The sequence below is a fragment of the Monodelphis domestica genome, chromosome 4, assembly GCF_027887165.1.
Source record: "Monodelphis domestica isolate mMonDom1 chromosome 4, mMonDom1.pri, whole genome shotgun sequence".
NCBI classification, from domain to species: domain Eukaryota; kingdom Metazoa; phylum Chordata; class Mammalia; order Didelphimorphia; family Didelphidae; genus Monodelphis; species Monodelphis domestica.
The window spans coordinates 448,135,059-448,162,768 of NC_077230.1; the positions used below are offsets into that span (position 1 = coordinate 448,135,059).

The 27,710-nt window shown below is 40.0% G+C and overlaps 1 pseudogene; it reads right to left on the reverse strand.

The window, feature by feature from the left end:
* Positions 1–25,631, reverse strand: part of LOC130454042 (zinc finger protein 91-like) — a 37,016-nt pseudogene extending 11,385 nt beyond the window's left edge.
* Positions 25,632–27,710: the final 2,079 nt, after the last annotated feature.

Here is a 27,710-nt window from a genome sequence, read left to right on the forward strand (position 1 = left end):
GGAAAATCTTTCAATGACAGTTTATCCTCTCAACATCAGAAAATTCACACTGAAGAGAAACCTTATCAATGTAATGAGTGAATGTGGGGAAAACTTCACAAACAGGTCATCTTTTTCTCATCATCAGAGAATTCAGAGTCAAGATAAAATTTAAGTATGAATTTTCAGATGGTGAGAAAAAGGTGACCTGTGTGTGAAGTTTTCCCCACATTCATTCAGTAAAGTGTTGTATAATTTCTAACTGTAGGAATGCAAATAAGGGAAACCAAGTCTCCAAGCCAAAAAGAAATAGGTTTATTGCACAAGTGCCAGTCTTATAATAAAGCCGGACTTCTGGTCAAGACTAAAGGACCCCACTTGTGAGAAGACTTCTTTTATAACTCAAGAATATCACAACTTGTGAAATAATCTAAGACAGTGATAAAAATAGAGGGATGTGGATGGGTTGAATAATCTTGTTGGTAGAAGTCAATTGATAGGCAAGGCGAGGAGCAGGGGAAACTGATCCCTACTTTCTAAGCCTGATGATGTCTAGGATGATGTATACAAAGATGACCAGGGTAAGGAGGAGGTGCCAGGTGCCGAAGAGGGGCAAAAACCTGATGAGGTATTCTAGGATTTATACAAAGGCAGAGGGAAATCTGTTGTTGAGAATGAATTGGGGTTCTCCAACCTACCCAAAATGGCCATTTGTGAAGAATTCAACTTGAAGATTATGTTGAAGAATATCCTTCATAGCTAAGAAGAATTAGCAGTAACACTTAAAACAGGAAAATGACACAAAATCATATGCACAAAATCTGTATATAATTTTCAAACTCCAGAAGGATAGAGATAAAGCTCTTTAAACAACAAAAATAGAACTGACATCATGAAGACTTCAAAAATCATAAGATTATAAGCTAAAAGTCATGAAGAGCCTAATTTGTATAAATCCTAAAAGGCATGGTTTGGAATCTAGTAATCATGTTCTTCAAACTTATGCATAAAAAATTGCCTTTCAGAATAGAATCTAAGACACCTGGGATGGTCTAGAGTCAGGAGGACCTGGGTACAAATCTGGGTTTAGGCACTTCTTAACTATGTGACTGTGGGCATGTCACAACCCTAGATATCTAGTTCTTGTTGCTCATTTATTAGAATGACTACTAAGACAGAAGGTAAAGGCTTTTGAGGGTGGGAGGACTTGAATTGAGGATGTCAGTGGAAGGTCTGATTGTAGAAACTTCCAAAATATCCCAAGAGCAGAATCTATAAGAACTAAACTTTCTCTGAGTATTCTGCAAAGATCTCCAAGCTCTTTACTCCCAAATCACAAAAAAATGAAAGGAGTTACTTAAAAACAATCCAATCAAATATTGGCAGGACTGTGGGGGGAAAATTGTTTCTGCTATTGATAGAATTTGTACAATCTGACAATAGAGAATAGTTGTAAGAGCTTTCTTCTCTGAAGAGGTAATTTTGACTAAAATATGTCCTTGGGGGAAATGAAAACTCTATACAAAGTTGTTTCCAGAAGTCTTATATATAGTATTTTTTTAAAAGCCCACATCTGGAAATAGTGTAAGGATCCCAGATTGGGAAATGGTTATGCAAATCAGTACTTCAATTCAATGGAAACTGTCATGCCATAGAGCAAAAGCCATGAGGAATATGCAGGCATATTAAAGAATCAACACAGAGTAATGCAAAGTGAGGAGAGGGCTTACAAGATTGTAGGTATTAAAAAGAATGTTGAGTGAATTACTGAAAGTTCTTCCCAATTGTTTATTCATCTTATGGTGAAATAAATAGATTGAATAGAGACCCAGTTCTTTCAATTCTTTAGTCCCCATCAATGAAGGAACAACCCCATTTATCAGTATCAGGCAGCTAGAGCCCTAGCACTAGGAGGCCTCCACAGACTCTGCTTTTAGCCCAGCCCCATAGCTGTCATCCAGTGTAGCAGAACTAATCAAAGGGGGCCAGTGACCTTCACCAATTGGTACCTATGGGGCAAGAAAGCCAATTTAGCAGAAGTGGCAAAGCACCCTGAAGAGAAGACAGGAGATCACATGTCAGGGGAGTCATGCCACCACCACTTGGATCACCATCCTCACTCCTGTGAGAATGCAGATTGCCCAGGATTCCCAGCCCTAGATTTCTGGAAATAGCACTGACATGCAGACCACCACTTCTAGTTTAGCCCTTGTTCCCTGTTAACCAAGATAGCAATCCTTGGGGAGATGCCACCTGACGAACTGCTTTTGCAACTATAACAACCACGACTGAGGATTCAGAAAAGCAGGTTCTCACCACCAGAGTCCTTGACATGGTCAAATGACTTAACATTAGAAATGAATGTGGTTTCATCCATGGAAATCACATTAGAGAATGTGCTGTACCATCTTGTTTTACTGTTGTACCCTGAGGAACATGGAACTTTTAGCTCAAACTTTTGATATGGTGTCTCCCTGATTAGAATGTGAATTTCTGAGATCAGAGACATTCCACTTTTTTATTTGTGTTGCCAGCACATAGCATTTAAGTGCTTAATAAATGCTCTTTTATTCATTCTCCTCATCTAGACACAGGAACTTTGGTCATGAAAAATGAGGTCTATTAAAAAGTCTAAAAAAAAGTCTATTAAAGCCATAGAGTCCAAGGAGAATGCCTCTTGCTGTTTAATTTGCTCTAGGATTAGTGATTGTCCCAGCTTTTACCCCCTCAAGCTTTCAAGATGTATTTGAAAGAGGGAAGCCACTTTTCCCGGGATTGGAGGGCAACCACACATTTCTGATTCCTTGGCATTAGTAAGTGTGAATATAGAAATGTGCAGCCTTTCTTGGAGGTGACTTTTCATAGATAGATTCAGGTGAGGAAATAGAATTTTGTATGGAAGCTCCTTGATGGTGGAGACTTGTTTTTCTCTTTGGATCTAATTGAGTGCCTTGCATAGGATGCCTAATAAATGTCGTTTAGATTTGGTAGTTGGATCTCTCTCTCTCTCTCTCTCTCTCTCTCTCTCTCTCTCTCTCTCTCTCTCTCTCTCTCTCTCTGTCAGTCTATCTATATATATCTGTCTGTCTATCTATCTATGTCTGTCTGTCCATCTATCTATATATCTGTCTGTCTATCTGTCTATCTTAAATAAAGAGAACATTAAACATAAATTAAAGTAATTGGAGAAATAGTGAAGGTCATGTAGACAATACCAACACGCTTCCTTGTGGCATAGAGATGTAGGGACACCACTATATTTTCATATATTATTAGGATGGTCAGCACATCAACAATTATTAGTAAGTGTGCCCAGAACTGGTGAAGGACTAGGCTTCTAAAGACAAAAACAGTCACCTAACGGAAAGAGCTCACATTCCAATGATGCTCATCCAAGACATAGAGGGCAAGTGGAGGCACTGGTTTTGATTGGAACTAGGAAAGAACTCTGGCATAAGATAAGATTTTAACTGATAAAAGAAATTCTAATCAAGGTAAAGGATAATGTTGCTCAAGAGAACCAGCAAATTTGGAAGAAGAGATGGGCTATGGAGAAAAGCATCTTTATATGCAATGTTTCTACATTAAAGATAATTGAACTCATGGGACTGATCAAACTACCATGGACAGAGAACAAGTATAGAGAGCCTTTCATGAAGAAGCAAAGATGCTCATATGAACAGCATGACAAACAGTTCTTTTCTTTCTCTACAACCCCTTTAATCTCTCAAAAGTATTTTATATAAGACATAAAGCAGTGACAGCTGGCTTTATAATTGGGACATCCAAAAGGTTAGGGACCACCAGGAACTGATGCTCACTGATTCCAGCTCCATTACATGCTGCTGGCAGCAAGTTTGTACTAACAGACCCAAGGGCACTCTAGACATTTGTGTCATGACCACCCTTATACCTTCCCTTTCTGTCCAAAGCCATGGAGACCCTGGCTCTAGGATATGGAAGTTTGCTGGGCAGCAGCTTGACCACAGCCCTTCCGGAGCGAAAGCCTGCCAGGGAAAACTGACTCTGAACCACTAGTGCCATATTTTATTACTATATATAAAGTAGAGAGGAAGATTGGGGTTAGTGGGCAATGCTCGAACCTTACTCTCAAGAGAATTGTCTGAAAGAGGGAATAATATGCATACTTAGCTGGATTTAGAAATCTTAATCTTGCTCTACATGAAAGTAGGAAGGGAAGAAAATAGAAGGAGGTTCTAAAGGAAGTGTGAACTAGGGGACGAGGTGTTCAGAAGCAAAATATTTTTTGAGTAGGGATAGGGTGAAAGGAGAGAGAAGGATAAATAGGGAAAATTGGATGAAGGGAAATACATAGGAATCATAACTAAAAAAATATTACAGCAAAATTCTCTGATGAAAGCCTCATTTCTGAAATACATAGAGAAATAAGCCAAATTGGTAAGACTGTAAGACATTCCCCAATTGAAAAATGGCCAAAGGATATGAATAAGCACTTTTCAGAAGAAGAAATCACAACTATCTAAAGTCACGTGGAATAAAAAATGCTCTAAATCGACATTGATTATAGAAATGCAAAAAGAAATGCTTATAATGGGGAAAAGAAAAGAAGAGTTCCTAGTAAGGACAATAGGAAATTCAAGCTCCCCATTGTTATCATACTTCTCAATATGTTAGCTAAAGGAATTATTAAATAATATTAGGAGAATAACTATTGCTAGATATAATTTGGAAGTATTTCTAGTTGCTGCTGCTGTTTTTGCTCTTTTCCCAATTACATGCCCAATGCATTATAAAACTGTGCAGTCTTTGATCCCTTGATACCATTACTAGGTCTGTTCCAGTGATATAAAAAAAGGGGAGATTAAAGGTGCCGCGGTCGTGGTCCAGCCCCACTTGCAACTCCAGAGTTCCCGACAGGTGGCGAATGATCAGTCAAAATAAAAAAAATAAAATAAATAACAAACATTAGACAGCTTAATCATTATGGTCATAGGACTGCTTTTAACAAATCACTTGATTAACATTCTATATTCTTGTATTGTGATTACAGACAGAATAAAGGTTGCGCACAAGATAAATGATTTCTGTCACAGGTGACTTAATTTTCTCATTGCCTTGTGAGAAGTTTTGAGCTTACAATCAATCAAGGAAAATTATGTATTGCTTTTAATAAAATGGAATAATTAATCAGCAGTTCATAGAAGACAATTCAACAATCATATCATGGAGGCTGAGGGGTCTGGGAAGACAATTCAAATTTAGACTGGTGGCTTCTAGGGAGTTACTGATTTCTGGGATCGAGTCACTGAGGCATACTGAAGCTTGATGTACTTGTACTTATCGCTTGGGCCTCTATGACTGATTTGTGTGCTGCCTTCATGAGAAGAGGCTTCTGTATGTGGGAGAGTTTTTGGCTTGGCCTGTAGCTGCGGTTTTGCTGGGAATTATGTACCTAAGTAAAAGGTAACCCATGATAGTCCCTTTGGGATTGGGTTTGAGGGTCTGATCTTTTGGTGATGTTTAGGAGAATTAGGGTACATGTGCTTTGCTCTTGCATTATTTCTTTTAAGACTGGGGGAATAATAATCATGTCAATTCATAGGTAAGGGGCATTGATGGAAGAAGTCATGCAAGGGGGATAGAGTGGGCAGTCACATCTCTCCAAGGACCACTCTGTGGCCTCCCCAGCTACCATGAGTGATTCTGTCAAGGCTTCATGGACTGATGGTCCCCAGCAAAAAGGACCTACTTGTACAAAAATATTTACAACTCTTTATGATAGCAAAGAAGTGAAAATTGATGGGATATCCATCAATTGGGGAATGGCTGAACAGACAGTGGGGTATGATGTTAATGGAATACTATCTTGCTATAAGAAATGATGAGCAGCATGACTTCAGGAAGAATTATACCAAAGTGAACTGATGTAGAGTGAAATAAATTGAACCAGCAGAATATTGTACACAGTAACAAGAATAACTCATGTGATTAACTGTGAGAGATTTAGCTATTCCCAGCCATGTAATAACCCAGGACAATTCTGAAGGACTTATGATAAAGAATGCTATCCACCTCCAGAGAAAGAACTGTGGGAGTTGGAATACAGATCAAAGCATTCTATTTTACACTTTCTTTGTGTTTTTATTTTGGGGATGTGGTTTTATATGACTATTCTCTTACAACAGTGACCAATATGGGAAGTATGATTTGCATGACAATACATGTATGTATAACCCAGATCAAATTGCTCACCCTCTGTGGAGGGGAGAGGGAAGGGAAGAAGGGAGACAGTTTGGACCTTATAATTTTGAGGAAACATTGAATATTGTTGTTACATAAAATTGGGGACATAAAATATTTTTAAAATTTAAATATGTAAAATATATTCAATAATACCATTAGGCAGCATGTAAAAATTGGTAAAAAGTTGGTCTTCTAGTCCTACAGATCTGAGTTCAAGTTCAACTTCTGACAAATTTGAATGATCCTGGGTAAATCACTTAATAACTCAGTCCCTCCAAAGCTCTAAGACTAAAAATTGCAAAGAAGGTGCCTCAACGGTAAAGAAAATTCCTTACCAGGAGCTCAGTACACATTAAATCACAGGTGCAGTAAAAGATAAAAATACTGCATACACATGATAAAGATGATGATGGTACTCAAATGGATCAATCTAGAGAGTTTTATCCAATCAAAATAGCACTTAAGCTTCATTAAACTAGATAAAAATGTAAGAAGATAGTATGTAAACATGTAAGGAAGTGAGAACAGCAAGGCAAAATTGGCAAATATTGACAAAGTATAGAAAAAGATCTGAAATCTGACTAGATAATGATGAGATAGAACTATGACACTTGCCATACTGGGTATTATTCTGGTGTTGGATAGACCCAAACTCAGAAAACATGGGAGAAGATTTTGATTAAAAATCAACTGTTGGAAAACTGGAAAGCAGTTTGGTGAGAAAAGGAAGCAGATGATCGTGTCATAGCAGAGCCATAATGTCCAAATGGATTCATGACGAGTTTTAGAAAATCCTCATCAAAAATATAAAAGATGATATGAAATCTTTTACACATATGATGGGGAAAAGTCTTAATGAGACATAACATGAAACTGTGAAAGAAGATTAATTTGTTTCTATAGGAAGGAAAAGCAGTGCATGAAGAAAACCAAAACTACCTTATGATCAACATCTATAATGATAATTTCTCTAAGCAATTGGAAGTTTTCAAAGGAGGAAACAAATTGCTACTAGCCATCAGAAAGAAGTGAGACGACAGGCAGCCAGGAGCTATGAGCAGGAGAGTCTGGGATCATCTGAGAGGGAGTCTTGCAGAAGGTGTGGTTGGCTGGTTGGGGAAGGTGGCAGGGAAAAGGCAGGGCTTGAACCAAGCCTTGAAAGCCATGTAAGGCTGAGCAGTGAAGACCAGGCAGTCCCTGCAGAGGGTGAACACCAGAGACAGACAGCCTGCCTGGGTCAGGAGGTGCCCAGGGGACCAACTGGGATGGGTCAGGACATGCCCAGGGTCACACAGCTTAGAAATGTCTGAGGCCAGATTTGAACCTGGCTCTCAATCCACTAAATCACCTGGCTGTTCCCTCATTGTTCTTTCTTATAAAAAGTCACCAGAAAGGAGAAATAGAGATCTCCTACAGATATGTAGAGATAGCTAGCTCCTCTGTATATCCACTGATTTCCATTGGCTTCTCTAAAGACTTCTGAGAATTTTCCCCAGGATGATATGGAAAACCTGACTGTTGGTTGAACTTAAATCGCTTGATCCCAGTTGGGGAGCCATTTTTTCCATACTCTAATTTTTGCAATTCATCTATTTTGTGGTTTGGGTTTGGTTGAGTAAATAGATTTCCTCAATATTCACTAGTGGTGACAGCCTTTTTGTAGCCAGGATTTAGTGGGAAAGGCTCAGATGGTTGAGTGTGATCTTAAGACAGCCCATTTCTCTTAAAGAAAAAGTGGCTAGGAATGAGAGCTGTTTGCCCTCCTGCTCCCAGACGTAGAATATTTCGGTTGCAAAGTGGAAGACCCTGGCTTTTTTAAATGTCTAACCAAACTCTAAGAGCCCTAAAACCCATCCCTGCCTCAACCACTGCCTTCATGGCTGTTGTAAGAAATGGTTCTCATCTGCCCATTCAGCTGAGGAAGTCTTCACATTCTTTGGGGAGACATCTACCTAACACTCAGACAAGTTTGAGGCTTAGTTTACTGGTGTGTGTGTCACTGCTGCCAAAGGTAAGAGTTTGGTGGCAGGTAGATAGGTGGCAAAGATATACTGCGGACTCCACATACTATATGAGAAAGAAAAGGGAACATATATGTGTGTATACATGTGTGTGTGTAGTCTTAGAGAAGAATATTACAATCTTCAACTTTGTGGTATGATGGAGTTCTAGGCTTGGACTGCTCTGTCATACAGGAGATCTGTACCCTGGCCAGGGTACAGCAACATGGTGGTCAGGATCGATATTGGATCAAAGTTCACTGGTAGATTCAGAGACTCCCTTTAATGAGGGTACATGCACAGAAGTTTTCAGCTTGGTCTCAGCTGAGGACCCAAGTTCTGATGGAGTGATCTGGTGTTCTTGACCCTTGCAGGGGCTGCCACACGCCCATAGCAAGAGCAGCAGTAGAGGGTTAGACCTGCAGTTCTGTGGCCCAGAGTGGTGAAGTTCTGTAAATCATGGGAAACAACTGAAAACAAATAACAAGGCCTGAAGGAGACTCTCAGGAAGAAAGGCAACTCAGCTGCCTTTTATGTGGTGCATTCCTCCTATGTTCTTTTACAGTTCTATATCTGGAACTATAAAGGTTGAATTTAATGGTTGGACAATACTTTTATGAAATTATGTGTTCACCAATATTTATTATACTTTGAGTCAGAACTTTATTTACAAATAGAGAAGAAACAATAAAGAAGAGAAATGTGAGGGGATTAGAGAGGTTATCCATCCTATCTTAATCCAGGCAGAAGTTAATTAGCTCTCAACCAGGAAGGCCTGTAGTCAGTAACCATACCGCTTCCTGCAAGATGGAAGCTAGTCTCTCCAGAAACTAGGAAAGGAGTCCACCTTTCACTCCCCTCGCAAAGTAGTCTAGGAGTCAGGGTCCAAGTTGAAGCGGAGCTCTAAGCTGTCGATCCAATGCACAGTCTCCAGTGAAGCTCCCTTGAAAACTCTCTCCAGTCAGGATTCTATCTCCTCAAGACTGACTCAAACTGAAGAATTCATGGCTTTTATAGTGAATTTTTGTCCCTATCTCTCTTCACAGGGGCCAGTCACAGTTTCTAAATTGTCCAGCACTGCTCAGGGGGCAGTGCTCATAGGAACCATTTCTCATCTTCTGGGGAGGGGGGTGAATACTCATCACAAAGGTTCACAGATTCCTGGCTGATTGAGTTTCTGAGGGTTTAAACTCTGATCATCATATTCACAAGTTTGGGACTGAGTTAAAAGGGTGGAGCTCTATCAGTAAGTGACTTGTGAGTTCTCTAAGTCCCTTGTTAGCTTCTTACCTGTGTTCAATCTTGTTGATTCAATTCCCTTAATTTAGGGCTTATTTACTTCTCTGGGGAGATGGCATAGACCTTGAGAAGGTTTTGATTTCTTTATCTAAGAAGCAGATTTTGTGCCCAGCCTGGTACATTTTTAAAAATCACATTCTATTTTTTCACTTAATTAAATGTAAAAATGATTTTTAAGCACCTTTAAAATTTTTTTGAGTCAAATTGTTTTCCCCACTCTATGGGGGTCATGTGTCGGAGACTAGTGATGAGTAATTGGATCTGAGGGCTGTTGTAGCCATGGAGAGTGAGAGTTAGTCAGCTAGGAAAACTAGCAGCTAGAGAGAAAGAATGAGATAAGGAGAAGGACCAGAAAGGTGAAGCCAGCATGCCTTTTGAGAACGACCAGGGGAAAGGATCATGGCACCATGACTGGGGCTATGACTTCCTTTATTGTGACTAAAAGAAAGTCTTTTATAGAGAGAAAAATCCTAAGCACAACAACATTGAGTGGCTGGATGTGCTACTCTCCCACAGGATAATGTTTATGAAAATGACTCCACACATGAGCATTACCAGGGTTGCTATTATAGAGGTAAGCAAGCTGAGAAACTGTGATTGCTAATCTCTTCTGTGTATCTTGGAGAAAGGGAAATGTGGTACTTTCAGTCTTGGTATTACAATGACTTCTTTGCTTTCCAGAGTGAGGGGGGACTCAGGACTTAATGATGACCTTTGACTGAGTGCAGTACTATTGACTATCAATTACTGCCTTTATAGATTGTTTAACTCTGAGAAGACCAAAGAAAGATGTGGTCTTTGGTTTGGACTCTGAGTCTGCTAAGGCTCAGAGTCCGGACTTGGTTCTTATTGAGACTCAACCAGCTATCCTTTGCTTTTTTATAATTTGAAGGCACAGTTAAGATTTATCAGAATAATAGTGGTAGTTTTTATTTAGATAGTATAAATTTGGGTTAGTCAGATCAGGGAGGATTAGTGTAGCCTGTGAAACACAGGAGAAGCAGATCTTTGTGGAACCAGGGTCTTGTGAGTGACGTGGATGAGCTGGTGGGGGATCCCTGCTGCTCGAGGAGAATCTGATTGGAGCATGTGTGCTTCTGGCTACTTCAGCTGCCATGTGTGATTGGATCTGAGGGCCATTGTAGCCTTGGAGAGTGAGAGTTAGCCTGCTAGGGAGACTAGCAACGAGAAAGAGAGAGACCAGGAAAAGGACAGGAAAGTGCAGCCAGTATGCCTTCTGAGAAGGGCAGAGTGTGGAAGAATCACAGCATCTCTCCCTTCTTCCCCTTCCCCTTCTCTGAGTGGTGAAATAAATCTACTGAAATAATGCATATAAATCTAACTCAGATAATAGTTCATTTTCAGATAAGGGAAGGAAGGGATTTGGGATGATCTATCTAAAACCCAAGTCAAGTGGTTACCTCCACCATTTAATACTTCACTACCTACAAATCTACTTGCTTCATCTAGTGAAATGAAACCCCCTTAGTTAATATATAAAAGTGGGAAGGAATTGAAGGTAGCAGGACCAGGATTCAAAGGAAGGTCTCGCTGACAGTTGTCCTCTGGAGTCTTGAGCATCTCTGTTGGAAATCAGTCTCAGCAGTAGCAGGGACCCACAAGAACAGACTGGATCACCAGGAAAGCCACAGGAGAGAGAATATCTAGCTCTCTACATCCTTCCCAGAAGAACTAGACAGAAACTCAACTCCTGGCTGCTCAACTGTCCCTCTCAGAAGGAACTGCCTGTCACTCTCCAGAGTTCTGGAACCTTGCTCTTCTGCCATGCAGGATCTCTTATTCCTGCTAATTTCCCTGTAACAGTGGGCAAGCAATCTGATATGGAGTGTACAGAAGCAATACTGTCAAACTGTTCCCCATACTCATCACTGAGTGGAAGAGAATCTGAGCAAAGAAAAAAGAAAGTCTGCATCCAGATCCATCAGCTCCTTCTCTGGAGGCAGAGGGCCCTTCTTATCATGAGTCCTTTGGTTGTCTTCATGTGGCTCTACTAATTGGTGTTGAAAAGCCAACATTGTGCCCACCTGAGAGTCACAATCAGTAGAAGACTTTTGCAGATAAGAAGTGTTTTTCATTCCTTCTTGGAGACAAGCACTCATGGTGATAGACTCTTTGAAACTGACTGCAGGGAGGAGAAAGAGAGATCTCTTAAAGACAGGTAGGGGAAGTTGGATTCTTAGTCTATCCCCATTTTCCATTTGCTTCCCTAAAGACTTCTGGGAGTTTTCCCCAATGTGGAAGAGGCATGAAGGAAGAGATAATTACATTCATGGAAGACAGAGAGTAAAGGACCTCAGATGTCAATCAAGAAAGAACATTTCAAATAGAATGTTCCCAGGAATGTCAGGTGGAGCATGGCCAGGGGATGAACTGAGGGACTGCCTTGGCTTCTGACCAAGGGCAGACTGGCTTGGTTTCTGACCTAGGCTGAGGCTTTGGTGTGGCTGATGTTGGTCATTGATTGTTATATACTGGGCTGATTAGAAGAAGACAGAAGGAAATCAATTGTCCTTCATATCTCCTTGACAGACTTGTGTCACAGCTGTGACAGAACTGACATTTCCCAAAATCCTCCTAACCTTCCTTAGAGATTAGGGAACACCTTATCCCTCTCACCTCATCTTACCTCAGTTCTCCATCCTGTTGTTCCCAATAAACCCCCTTACTTGAAAGAGGAAGAGAAAAGAGTTTTTCCTCATAAATCCTATAGTCCACTCGGGGGGGGGGGGCAGTGGTGGTTGGGAAGCCAAAGGCTTCAGAATAGGGTGGTGAAGGGAGGGATTGAGGAAGGAGGAGCTTAGGAAAAATAATCAATTAGACATCAGTAGTGATCAATAGGCAACCCTAGAATATCTCTCTCTAATAGTATCTCTCTATCTCTCAGAAGTACCTCTATCTCCATTACAACTGGGCTTCCTGAGTTTTCCCCAGTATCTCTCTAGTCAGAAGCAGAGTATATCATTTACAGCAACTATAAATAGCTCCACAGATCATCTCTTTTTAATACACCTGCATGATACTGAAGGCCTGTCTCTTGGTTGAACTCAGATAACTTGCTCCCCTTTGAGGAGTCATTTTCTACATACTCTGCATAAGTTCTCTGATTTTGGATTTCCCTTCATGAGTAAATCAGTTCCCTCAATATTTCACTCTTCACATTATATATAAAACCCAGTGGAATTACCTGTTGGCTATGGGAGGGAGGTAGAAGGAGAGGAGGGAAAGAGTGTGAATCATGTAACCATGGAAAAATATTCTAAATTAATTAATGAAAATTTCTGAAAAATTTTTTTCAGTCTCTTTGCTGTCCCTCTAACCCAGGAAAGTAGAAGGTTGATGGGAATGTGCCTTGGCAAGAAAAGAGGGAAGGGAAGATCTTTCTGACATGGAAAGAAACCATCCTGAATATGAGAGCTGCCCAAAAGGAGTTGTTGGGGAAGGTTAGCATCTGGAATGTGAATTACCCCCCTTTGGGGATGTTGTAAAGAGTCAGAATTAGAGGGAAGGTCCCTTCCACCTCTGATTCTGGGATCCTCTGTGGTTTAGAACCCTTGGACTAGAATTCTATGCCTTTGTGTATGCATGTGCCACAAGGGTATACGTGCACATGAGTCTGTTTTCTGTTTAGGAGTTTAATTAGAGGAGAATCTAGACCCTCCAGAAGGAAGGATTGTTTCCCTTAATGGTGTTAGACTTCCACTTGAAAGCCAGTGTAAAAATAAAGAAAATATTTAGCTGGAAAAACTGTTTCTATATAGGTTCAAAACTTTTTAAAACTGTTCCAATACTTTTGATAGATGTAATCAAAAGTATCCTCAGTGATGAAGTAAAGCTCAAATGTGAACTTCCCATCAGGCCCAGGTGCAAGGATGCTAAAGAGACTCTTATTATAAACATAAAATGTTTATTGAACTATATAAGGATAAATAAAGGACTTCTAATTCTAAGAGATTCTAAATCCACCCAAATAAACTCCCAGATTCCAGGAGGAACCACTTCTCCTGTGTTTTGCAGGCTACACTACTCCTCCCTGATCTGACTAACCCAAATTTATATTATCTAAACAAAACTACTGCTATTATCCTTATACTTCTCAACTTCACCTTCAAATTCAAATATTCAAAAATTGAGTGCTCCTACCACTAAGAAACAGCTGAAAGCAATTTTAGGAGCAACAGGGTTTTGTAGAGAATGGATTCCTTGCTATGGGGAAATCTTTAAACCCCTTACAACATTAACAAGGGATTCGGTTCCTGAACCCCTCAAATTAGAGCCTGAACATTTGTCAGCTCTATCAGATCTAAAAAAGGCTATCATGTCTGCCCCTGCTCTAGGCATCCCAGATTACAACAAGCCATTTACTTTATATGTGCATGAGTGAAGAGGAGTGGCCTCTGGTGTGTTAACTCAGACTTTGGGACCTTCTCAGCGCCCAATTGCTTATTATTCTGCCCAACTAGACCCAGTAGCAGCAGGAATACCACCATGCCTTACAGGAGTAGCTGCTACAGCCTTACTAGTAACAAAACCGTTGATTTAGTATTGGGATGTCCATTAACAATAATCTGCCCACATGAGATAGAAGCATTATTGATAAAACATAGAACACAGGCATTCTCGGATCAGAGAATTACAAGGTATGAAATAACCTTATTAAATAGTGAAAATATTACCTTGAAACGCTGTTCAACTCTTAACCCTGCCACCTTGCTTCCAGATTTACCTACTTCAGGAGAACCATTACATAACTGTGAAACATTAGTGTCCATGGCAGAAAAGCCTCGAGATAATCTCTTGGACACTCTCTTAGACAATGCAGATCTGATTTTATTTACTGACGGTTCCTCTTTTATGAGGGATGGCATACGTTACACTGGAGCTACCGAAGTCTCAGAATTTGCCACTGAATGGTCAGCTTCACTACCTTCTAACATTAGTGCTCAAGGAGCAGAACTCATAGCTCTAACACAAGCTTGTGTAATTGCCAAGGATAAAAAGGCAACAATTTATACGGATTCTAGATATGCTTTCGGCATTTGTCACTCAGTCGGGATGCTATGGCTCCAAAGAGGATTTTTAACCTCAGCTGGAAAATCCATAGCTAATGCAGAAATTATTAATGAAGTTCTTTCTGCTCTCAAACTGCCTAAAGCCCTAGCTGTAGTTCATTGCTCTGCCCATACAGGTGGCTCTGACCCTGTCTCTAGAGGAAATGACCGAGCAGATGCCGCTGCAAAACTAGCAGCCATATAAGGACCTGGATTAATTTTAACATTAACAACCACTGATAATTTAAATTTATCACTCTCCTATAATGAAAAGGAAGTGGAAAAATGGAAACAAAAATTTAAAGCAAAACAAATTAATGGAGTATGGGTGTCATCTGAAGGAAAACCCCTGCTCCCTAGAAGTTTCTATAACCAAATTTGCCAATCTATTCATAAAAATGGTCATTTTGGCACCCAGGGCATCGTGGACTCTGTCAAGAGAGTACAGATAGCCCCTGGTATAACTACTATAGCCTCTAAAGTATGTTCAGCCTGCCCTATCTACCAGGCATATATCCAACATGCATATCGTGGAAAAGCCTTTGGGGGACGTCCTCTGGCTTACACAACTTTTGAACATCTACAGATAGAATTCATAAAGATGCCAAAGGCTGGACGTTATAAATTTTGTCTAGTAATTGTAGATCAACTAACCAGATGGCCGGAAGCATTTCCTACGACCCGAGCCACAGCAGATTTTGTTGCAAAGATACCTTTAAAAGAAATTATTCCTCGTTTTGGCCTGCCAGCACGTATTGACTCGGATACAGGGAGTCATTTTACCAATTCAGTCTTAAATCAAATATATTCTTGCTTGGGGATAACTCCAAAATTCCATGTTCCATATCACCCCCAGAGCTCAGGCAAAGTGGAGAGGATGAATAGAGAACTTAAGACTATGATTGGCAAATTATGCACTTAGACCCATTTAAAATGGCCTGAAATTCTCCCTCTGGAGAATTTTTTTTTTAGAAGCAGGCCTACAGGAGACTTACATATTTCACCATTTGAGATGCTTTTTGGACATCCGCCTATTTTATCTTAGAAGCAGGTCTAGAGGAGACTTACATATTTCACCATTTGAGATGCTTTTTGGACATCCACCTATACAGGCCAAGCCTTTCTCCCCGGCTTATACATCGCTATTCAGGGGGAGATATTACTATTGCTTCCTATATACAGGAGTTACAGCACAAACTACGTGAACTTCATGAATCCGGAGCTGCAGTACAAGCCGGACCACTAGACTTTTCTCTCCATGACCTGAACCCAGGAGATAAAGTTCATATCAAAAATTTCAAGTGAACTGGAGCAACTCAACCTTCATGGGAAGGACCATTCCAAATATTATTTACTCCAACATCTATAAAGATTGGAGAAAAAGACTCTTGGATTCACTGCTCACATGTGAAGAAAGCATCTTCTGCTGAGACTGATTGACTCTATCCTATCATATGAATTGTGACTTATCATATGAATTGGAGATAATAATCCATAGACAAATGGATGCTGTTTTTTTTAAGAATATATTGAATTACTGATTTTTTTCTTATTTTTCTTATTTCTTTTCCTTTATTTTTTGATCAGAATATTTGATATTTTTTCTCATTTTTTGTACTGAAGGTACACATAATTAATATTAATATTTTTTCCCTGCAGTAATACAAGTTAATATATATACTCTTGCTATAATATCAATATATGCCTAAAAGCTTTAAACTATGGGAACCTGCCATTTATTGATAAAATATTATAGGACTGTGATTAAAGTTTGTGTCTGATTCCAGGAAAAGGGATAAAAACAAGGAGCACAGACTAAACCTGAATAGTGCGAATAGAGCACACAAGAAATATTAAAGTGAGACTCGAGGTTGCGAAGCTTAACTTATGTTTAAGTCGTAGGACTTCCTTGTATCTACACTCTTTGTGAAGTACTCAAACAAGTACAAAGCTTGACTATCATGCTGGCTCCCTATATCCCTGAGGAAAAAATCAGACAAGGGAATGACATTTCCCCATCAAAATAGAATTCTAATTCTTTTCTTCTTATATTATGGCAACTTCCTGTAGTCTTGGCTACAAATGGCTAAGTGAAATATTACTGCATTCTGTCCTACATACTTGTGGGATAGAAATTACTTTAAACTGGACCTATACAAGACCTATTTTGAATTTTTCTTATGTTTTTTCTTATTTTTCTATTCTTTTGATAATTGACCCATACACCCCCATAACTGAACATTGCATTCTGAGCTAAACTTGATTTTTTTTAAATACTTCAGGGGGGATTGTATTTTAATTTAAAATCTAAGAATTTTTGAATTTTTTTTCGTTTGAGATTGTATTTTTATAAAAATCCAAGAATTTTGTTTAAGATTTTACTTTTATAAAAAAATTCAAAGATTTTGATTCTGTTTGAGAAAAGATCTTCAAGAAAGAAGCTTGAAACTTTTATATCCAGAGAATGAACTGTTGCAGAAAGATGCTGAAACCCTACACTTCATCAAGAAGATCAAGAATGAACTTTGGATGTGATTGATTGGACTGAACTTTTGATTGAACATTTATTGTAACTGTACACATTTATGCCAAAAGGGACTGCCCCTAATTTGGCTTTCTGTCAATGCTCCTAGCAAACATTGGTTTTGCATTCTTTTCTTTTCTATTTCCTCTCTCACTATTCTAATTTCTCTTAGAAAATTGAATATTGTGTATATCTTTAGTTAGAAGTGAATTTAGAACTACAAAATGATTATGTTAAATGATCAATGGGGAGACTAGTCTCCCAATGATCATCAGGGGGGATTGTAAACCTTAAAATTTCTTAGACTTATAAATATTGGAAATTTTACCATTGGGAAATTTCATACTTGGAAAATTTCTTTCTGATAGTGTATCGGAATGTGAACCCCATTGGCATGGGAGGTTCCTTCTCCTCCCTTCTTAAGATTACTTTAGGACAGAAACCTTTTGCTGAACAATGGAAAAGGCTTTGACCTATGCTTAAGCACAGAACAGGAATTTCTTTGAGTCATGATTGATTTTAGAATTGATACAATAGAGATACTGGGAATGACAGAATCAGGTCTTGGAAAATCCAATTTCTACCCCACTCAGTTCTAACAGGATTTAGGAAGGGCTGCAGCATAGATCAAAATTTAATTATTTGAGAATATGACCTCCAACAGACATGTGCAAAGCTCAGACCTCTGGGTGGTCCTGGGTTAAGCTAGAGCCACCATTGGCACAGGGAAAATGATGGACAGGTGATTGGTAGATGTGAGAACTGAGGGGAGGCAACGTGGATGGTTTCCTTAAAGAGAGAGGGGTCTGAGGACTGGGAGGGGGGTTGGAGAGTTTTGGCGCTGAGTGGTTGGAGAGGTGCTCTGAGAAGCTTGCTCTGAAGGAAGCTGAAGGTGGGGGCCTCTGAGACTGTTTCTCCATTTTGGTCACGTGAGTAATAGGGACTGATCTCTTTTCTTTGCCCCAGCTATCTAAGGGCTTGGGCCTTTTGGCCCAGCCTAAACAGAAGGGGTATTTAAGCCCTATTCCCTTCTCTCCCCATTTCTCTCTCCCCCTCTCTCTCTATCTCTAATTCCTTTCTTCCTCCTGTCTGTAATTAAACTCTATAAAAGGTTGACGGCTGACTTGAGTTTTCATTTAGGAATTACATAGCTGAATTCCTTGGCAACCTTAAATTAATATATATCAGTCTTTTAAAAGTGATTTCCTTGTCACACAAGGCGTCATGGACTGATGGCTCCCAGCAAAAAGGACCTACTTGTACAAAAATATTTACAACTCTTTATGATAGCAAAGAAGTGAAAATTGATGGGATATCCATCAATTGGGGAATGGCTGAACAGATAGTGGGGTATGATGTTAATGGAATACTATTGTGCTATAAGAAATGATGAGCAGCATGACTTCAGAAAGAATTATACCAAAATGAACTGATGTAGAGTGAAATAAATTGAACCAGCAGAATATTGTACACAGTAACAAGAATAACTCATGGTGATTAACTGTGATTGATTTAGCTATTCGCAGCCATTTAATAATCCAGGAGAATTCTGAAGGATTTATGATAAAGAATGCTATCCACCTGCAGGGAAAGAACTGTGGGAGTTGGAATACAGATCAAAGCATTCTATTTTTCACTTTCTTTGTGTTTTTATTTTGGGGATGTGGTTTTATATGACTATTCTCTTACAACAGTGACCAATATGGGAAGTATGATTTGCATGACAATACATGTATATATAACCCAGATCAAATTGCTCACCCTCTGGGGAGGGGAGAGGGAAGGGAAGAAGGGAGACAGTTTGGACCTTATAATTTTGAGGAAACATTGAATATTGTTGTTACATATAATTGGGGACATAAAATATTTTTAAAATTTAAATATGTAAAATATATTCAATAATACCATTAGGCAGCATGTCAAAATTGGTAAAAAGTTGTTCTTCTAGCCCTAAAGATCTGAGTTCAAGTTCTCCTTCTGACAAATTTGAATGATCCTGGATAAATCACTTAATAACTCAGTCCCTCCGAAGCTCTAAGACTAAAAATTGCAAAGAAGGTGCCTCAACGGTAAAGAAAATTCCTTACCAGGAGCTCAGTACACATTAAGTGTATAAGTATAAGAAGTGAGATGACAGGCAGCCAGGAGCTATGAGCAGGAGAGTCTGGGATCATCTGAGAGGGAGTCTTGCAGAAGGTGTGGTTGGCTGGTTGGGGAAGGTGGCAGGGAAAAGGCAGGGCTTGAACCAAGCCTTGAAGGCCATGTCAGGCTGAGCAGTGAAGACCAGGCAGTCCCTGCAGAGGGTGAACACCAGAGACAGCCTGCCTGGGTCAGGAGGTGCCCAGGGGCCCAACTGGGATGGGTCAGGACATGCCCAGGGTCACACAGCTTAGAAATGTCTGAGGCCAGATTTGAACCTGTTTCTCAATCCACTAAATCACCTGGCTGTTCCCTCTTTGTTCTTTCTTATAAAAAGTCACCAGATAGGAGAAACAGAGATCTCCTTCAGATATGTAGAGATAGCTAGCTCCTCAGTATATCCACTGATTTCCACTGATTTCCATTGGCTTCTCTAAAGACTTCTGAGAATTTTCCCCAGGATGATATGGAAAACTTGACTGTTGGTTGAATTTAAATAGCTTGATCCCAGTTGGGGAGCCATGTTTTCCATACTCTAATTTTTGCAATTCATCTATTTTGTGGTTTGGGTTTGGTTGAGTAAATAGATTTCCTCAATATTCACTATTGGTGACAGCCTTTTTGTAGCCAGGATTTAGTGGGAAAGGCTCAGATGGTTGAGTGTGAGGAGCACTCTCTTCCTGTTTCTAGATAGAAGTGCCTCTATTCACAAATTTCCCAACTGTGTGCTCTACCTGGATCACTGTGATCATATTCATCAGACAAAAGGACTCAGTGGAAACAGTTTGGATTGTAAGGCCAGTATTTAGGGGCATCAGCCCGAAGAAACAGGCCCAACCACCTCTGAAGATCAGAACTTTTCTTCCTCTTGCTGTCTACTGCTAAGACTTTGAATTTAAGAAAACTAGCACAGAATTGCATAGACAGGAATAAAAGAAACCCTCCATCCCTCTGTGAGACCTGGCCTCAGCTCAAAAGCTGAGAGAGACTCAAACCTCATCTAGGGAAATCCCTCTTCTTCCCTGATACCTTCCCCAATCCAACATTGTTATTAAAATTTATCTTTGCAGTCAGATAAGAGGACTGTCATTTCAGGGGACATAGAGGGAGCTGAATCTCAGGACAGTTATTCAACAATCAATAGTCCTTGACCCCGGCAGGGCAACTAAGACTGGAGGGAGCCTTGTGCCTCAGGAGTGTCCCATGCCTTCCTGCTCTGGGGTATATCAAACATCAATCCAAATAGAGAAGATGTCCCCTCAGGCTATCATTTTCAAAAATAGCCTCAGCAGGGCATATCTCCTATTCCCTCATCAGCAGCCATATTTCCTCTCTCCCCTCAACTCCTCCATTCTCTGTCCCAAAACCTGTAGCATCTCCTGTTCTTCATATCCCACCCATTTCCTCTATAAATATTACATTACTCAGGTCCAAAACCTTAATAGTATAGGAGGGAAAAGGGCCCTTCAGCTTCTGCTGGACAGTCAGAGAGGGAAGAATCTCTGGGCCTTCTCTGTAGTCCTTTCTCCCTTTGCCAAGAGGCCCACATTCTGCTGTGTGTGACTGCCTGGAGTAGGAGGGCACTTTCTGGGAAATCCTAACAAAATGGGAATGTCTACACCCCTTCTTTGATATGTGCCATCAAGTGACAAATCTGAAACAACTGACAGATGCCCTAGGCTGTCCTAAGTCAAGCTTAAGCTACCATTGGTACATGTGAGATGCAGGAAGTGATATTAAAAAAAGTCTATATATTCACGGCACTTCCTCTTGCCAGCTCTCTTTTGGTGGAGAGGTGGCTTGTGGCAGTGTGCTGGGCATCTTGGCATGGCTGCAGCTATTGTCCCGGTATGATGATGAGTGTCCTTGATACAGTAACTGGGAGAAGCTTAATATTGTGGGTCAGGTGAAGCCTGTTTCCTGAGCTCTCTTGGAGTTTAGGCTGATTCCTTTTTTTTCCTCCTTGGAGGTCCCTCATCTTGGGAGGAGGCCTCATGATTGCAAGATCTCTGAAGAGCTTGGCTCAGGCTTGGCTGGAGAAATCTTATACCCTTTTCCCTCTCTCTTCTTAATTCCTTCCCTCTATATTAATTAAACCAAAATAAAAAATTCCCTAACTGACTTGAATATATTTATTAGAATTTGAATTCATCCCCCCACCCCTCCCCCGGGCCTTAGAAATTCTAACTGATATCAGAATAAGCCCAATCCTGATGTCTCTCTGTCTCTGTCTCTCTCTATATAATCTTCCCCTAATTGTAAATAAATAAATCATAAATTCCATTTACTTTAGTAATTCATCTTGAGATTTAGAATTTAATTCCCTGGCAAAGGCCTAATTAATATACTTCAGTCACAAGCACAAATAAATTTAACACCTCCCATGGATGGGAGAACAACCTTTGGCCTCTAGAGGGGCTAGACTACCCTCAAATGAAACTCTTGGACAGGAAATGGATTGATATACACAGCCAGCCATATAGCACAGAAACAGTTGTACTCCCCAGGACTGAATCTAGCCCAAAGATCCTGAACCACAGAGAATCCTAGAGTTGGAGCTGGAAGTTATCTTCTCCCGACCCTGTGCAACATCCCCAAAGAGGGATCAGTTACTTCTCTGTTACTAACCTGTGAAGAAACAACTTCCCTCTACCCTATCCCACCAAGCCACTTCTACCGTCTGTGGGCAGCTCTCATGTTATATGGTTTTCATCAATGGAGGAAATCCGCCCTTCCCATCTTCTCTTGCCAGGTCTTATGAATCTTTCACTTTCATGGATTATAGGGACAACAAAGAATGTGGGGAGAGTAGGGCCCCTACTTGGAAAAGTTCTCTGCCTCCTCCCCAAATTAGCTGTAAGGTGTATGAAGGCTGCCCTTGTAAGATGAGGAAGTCTATACGATTTGTCTAAATGCATCTTCTGGGAAAAAATGGAAAAATCTCTCTGGAATATTGCCAAGTTCTCCCACTCCAAAAGACACTGTGAAGCCTGCTTGGAAACCTGGAATTAAAATCATTTGGAAAACTTTTTACAAAACTGGCACCTCCTCACTACTGGTATTCATCCATGGACAGAAGGAACCATTCAAGTGCAACTTGTAAAGCAAATGGAGAGAATTGCAATATAGTAGGGGGGAAAACCCATCAAAACTGAGAGACTTCTTTCCCTTCTCTTCGATTCCAGTGCTCACAACATCATTTTTTCCTCCAACTCAATCGCCTTCTCATCTACGAGTCTGAAGAATCCATAGTGATACCCCCTCTAATGGGCTGGCCGCCCATTTCTTTAGTCTCTCCACATCCAAGTTAACATTGTCTTGGTGACTTAGCCATCCATAAAGTTGATTATATGCTTGATCTTAACATCCCTCAAAACTATCTACCTCCATTATCTGGAAATCTATCATTTCCTTAAACACCCAATTCTTCCCATTTACTACTAGTCTGCATCTGCCCCTAGTAGTACAGATCCAAACTCATCTCTTCTTCCTCAGCCCTTTACAGACAATCCACCTAATGTGCAGATATTGTATGGATATACCAACAGAGGACATATTCTGTTCAGCAATGTTCCCTTATTCCTGCTACTGAACTTGTCCATTTACTGTCCCCATTATATGTTTTTTCTATAAATGAATAAATGAATGATGGGATTGACAAAAAGAATAAAAAGAAAATTATTGAAAATAAACTGAAATTCCTAAAATTTTAGAAATAGTTTGAATTTCTTATTAAAATAAGACATGTGGAATGTCTCAATTAACAAAAACACTTATGAGTTTTAAAAACCATTGAAGATAAACAATCCCTATTTTTAAAATAAGCAATTATTCTAAAAATCACATTTTATTATACGTCAGAAATTAGAATATTAATATCAAGATGAAGTGACATTCAAACTAGAAAGCATTTCCTTGTTTGTAATATGTAAAGATAAATATCAATCCTATATAAAAGTGGGAATAAATGAGAGGAGAAAATATATTAATAAAACTAATAAATATAAATGGTTTGTATTATCTGAGTGTCAAAAATGGGGTAAAGAATGAAATAAAAAATTGAATTCATTATTGGGCTACATAACAGAAACGCATTTCATGATTATCATACAGCCAAATGAAACTTTTTTTTCAAATGAAAGTTTTTTTTCAGCACAAGTTTTCTAATGTAGAAAATTTTGTATTTTGTACCAAAACATTCTCACAAGAAGCGTACGGAAAAGGTTTATATCTAACATGATCAGATGATCAATGAGTACTAGATGCTTACAGAGCCCTTTGGCATATTCATCACATTACTAAAGTTTCTCACCAATATGGGCCCTCTGATGGTCAAGAAAATATGACTGAAAACTGAGGACTTTCTCACAGCCTTCACATTTATAAGGTTCCTCACCAATGTGAATTCTCTGATTTACCAGGAAGTTTGTTCTCTTATTGAAATCTTTACCACATTCATGATTTTTTAATGAGCTTTCCAGTATGAATTCTCTGATGGACAATTAAATTTGAACTCCGATTAAAGGCCTTCCCACAATCATTACATTTAAATGGCTTCTCACCAGTATGAATTCTCTGATGTTGAAGGAGGTTGGAACTCTGATTAAAGGCCTTCCCACAATCATGACATTGAAATGGCTTCTCACCAGTATGAATTCTCTGGTGCTGAAGGAGGTGGGAATTCTGATTAAAGGCCTTCCCACAATCATGACATTGAAATGGCTTCTCACCAGTATGAATTCTCTGGTGTTTAAGGAGGGTAGAACTCCCATTAAAGGCCTTCTCACAATCATTACATTTAAAAGGCTTCTCACCAGTATGAATACTCTGGTGCTGAAGGAGGTGGGAATTCTGATTAAAGGCCTTCCCACAATCATCACATTTAAATGGCTTCTCACCAGTATGAATTCTCTGGTGTTGAAGGAGGTTGGAACTCTGATTAAAGGCCTTCTCACAATCATCACATTTAAAAGGCTTCTCACCAGTATGAATTCTCTGGTGTTGAAGGAGGTGGGAACTCTGATTAAAGGCCTTCTCACAATCATTACATTTAAAAGGCTTCTCACCAGTATGAATTCTCTGGTGTTGAAGGAGGTGGGAACTCCGATTAAAGGCCTTCTCACAATCATCACATTTAAATGGCTTCTCACCAGTATGAATTCTCTGGTGTTGAAGGAGGTGGGAACTCCGATTAAAGGCCTTCTCACAATCATGACATTTAAAAGGCTTCTCACCAGTATGAATTCTCTGGTGTTGAAGGAGGTGGGAACTCCGATTAAAGGCCTTCTCACAATCATTACATTTAAAAGGCTTCTCACCAGTATGAATTCTCTGGTGCCGATGGAGGTGGGAATTCTGATTAAAGGCCTTCCCACAATCATGACATTGAAATGGCTTCTCACCAGTATGTATTCTTTGGTGAACAGAGAGGTTGAAATTCTGATTAAAGGCCTTCCCACAATCATGACATTGAAATGGCTTCTCACCAGTATGAATTCTTTGGTGTTGAAGGAGGTGGGAACTCTGTTTAAAGGCTTTCCCACAATCATTACATTTAAATAGCCTCTCAATATTATGAATTCTTTGGTGAATAGAGATGTTGGAATTCGGATTAAAGGCCTTCCCAGTACCATGACATTGAAATGGCTTCTCACCAGTATGAATTCTCTGGTGTTGAAGGAGGTGGGAACTCTGATTAAAGGCCTTCCCACAATCATCACATTTAAATGGCTTCTCACCAGTATGAATTCTCTGGTGTTGAAGGAGGTGGGAACTCCGATTAAAGGCCTTACCACAATCATTACATTGAAACGGCCTCTCACTAGTATGAATTCTTTGGTGAACAGAGAGGTTGGAATTCTGATTAAAGGCCTTCCCACAATCATCACATTTAAATGGCTTCTCACCAGTATGAATTCTCTGGTGTATAATGAGTTTTGACCTGTGACTGAAGACTTTCCCACAATCATTACATTTAAAAGGCTTCTCACCAATATGAATCCTCTGATGTAAAATGAGTTTTGAGTCATTAATAAACATTTTCCCACAGTCATTGCATTGATAAGGATTTTTTCTAGTATGTGCCCTCCGATGTATGTTAAGTTTTGACCTATGACGGAAACCTTTCCCACAGTCATTGCATTCATAAGGGTTTTCTCCAACATGAATTCTCTGATGTAAAATGAGTTTTGAGCTTTTATTAAAAGCTTTCCTACATTGGGGGCACTTGTAGAATTTCTCTCCAGTATACATGTTGGTACTTTTCTGAAATGAGTAAAGATGAAATGGCCCAAATGTGACTCCTGGTTTCTCTGATTTCTCCACAGAATTTGTTTTCATCAATTTCTACTTCTCCAAAAGCAGAATGCAAGACCAATCCTTTTGCTTCCTTCTTCCTCAGGAATGCCTTATTTTGGAGTTTCCTTCTTGGTCTTAGACCTGGACTCCCAGTCTGAAAGAGATGAAATGAAAAACACAAATTTCCTCTGTGGCCTCTTCTAGGGGAACGGGACCCTTGTAGCTGAGAAAAACCAGGCACATACCCCACAGTGACAATAGCCCTAAGAGGAATGTCCTTGAGTTCTCTCAAACATAGCCTGAACTCATGGGGAAAAGGCAGAGAAGGTCAACAGAACTAGGAGGGAAAAGTGGCCATGATCCATGGGCAACACAGAGCTAGGAAGGAATTGAAGGAGGTGGGTAATGAGGAGTGATCAGAGATTTGGGAATCCAAGCCATGAGAACTACCAAAAGAGTTCAAGGATGAAGGACGATTAGGGGAAATATCAGAAGGACAACTGAATGATTGTAATGAATAAACACTGTGTAAAAGGAAGTTGGAATGAGGTAGAGAGGCCTATCAATGCTGAACAGAGGAAGACTCATGAATTCTTTGTTTTTTAAACCCTTCCCTTCCCTCTCAGAATCAGTACTGTGTATCGGTTCCAAAGGAAAAGAGCAGGAAATTCTAGACAGTGGTGATTAGGTGACTTGCTCAGGGTCACATAGTTGGACCCATGAATTCCAGAGCAAATGGGAGTCACTGGCATTTCTTGAGTAGGAGAATGGCAAGGTCTGATTGGGATAGGAGAGTCAAGTCAGACTCCACCATCAGTCATAGGAAGCAGCACTGTGGCCTAAAGAGAACCCTAGTTTAGGAGTCAGGAAATCTGGCTTCAACTATTAGACTACCTACTTAGTAGTCACTGGGTCAACTGGTGTCATGGGCGAAGTCCAAGACTCCAGGGTATTCCGGAGTGATGAACGATCAGTCAAAAAAAAATAACAAACAGAAGAGAGCTTAATCATAACAGCCATGGGATTGCTTTGCATCTGACTGCTGCTCTGCTTTCTCCATGTCTAATCTTTATTTTTATACCCATTCTGTTGGCATGCAGATACACAAAATCAAAGAGAGATAATTGGAAAAGTGATACATTAACTTTTTTTTTAACACTTACCTTTCTTCTTGGATTCAATACTGTGTATTGGCTCCAAGGCAGAAGAGTGGTATGGGCTAGGCAATGGGGGTCAAGTGACTTGCCCAGGGTCACACAGCTGGGAAGTGTCTGAGCCCATATTTGAAGCTAAGTCCTCCCATTTCTAGGCTCTCAATCCACTGAGCTACCCAGCTGCCCCAATACATTATCTTTTAACAAATGACTTGATTAACATTCTATATTCTTGTATTGTGATTACAGACAGAATAAAGGTTGCACAGAAGATCAATGATTTTGTCACAGGTGGCTTAATTTTCTCACCCTGTGAGAAGTTTTGAGCTAACAATCAAGGAAAATTATGTCTTGCTTTTAATAAAATGGAATAATTAATCAGCAGTTCTTAGAAGAAAACTCAACAATCATATCATGGAGGCTGTGGGGTCTGGGAACACAATTCAGATTTAGACTGGTGGCTTCTAGGGAGTTCCTGAGTCACACGGAAGCTTGATGTACTTATCTTTGGGCCTCTTTGACTGATTTGGGTGCCGACTTCATGAGAAAGTTTTGGGCTTGGCCTGTAGATGAGGTTTTCTGGGAATTATGTTCCTAAGTAAAAGGTAACCCATGACAGTCTCTTTGGGATTGGGTTTGAGGGTCTGACATTTTGGTGATGTTTTGGAGAATTAGGGCACTTGTGCTTCGTTCTTTTATTATTTCTTTTGAGACTAGGGGGAATAATAATCATGTGAATTCATAGGTGAGGGGCATTGATGAAAGAGGTCATGTAAAAGGGGGTTGGGTGGGTAATCACGTCTCGCCAAGGACACTCTGTGGTCTCCCAGCTACCACGAGTGACTCTGTCTCGTGCACTGATGGCCCTCAGCACTCATCTGCCAATTGCAGATAAGGTCCCTCCTAATCTAGTGGCAGTGAAGTGATGGTGAAGGGAAGAGTTCACAAAGGCCTAAAGTCAGAAAGATTTGAGTTCAAATCTGGGCTTCAAACTCTTCCTAGCTGGGTGACCCTGGCCAAGTCA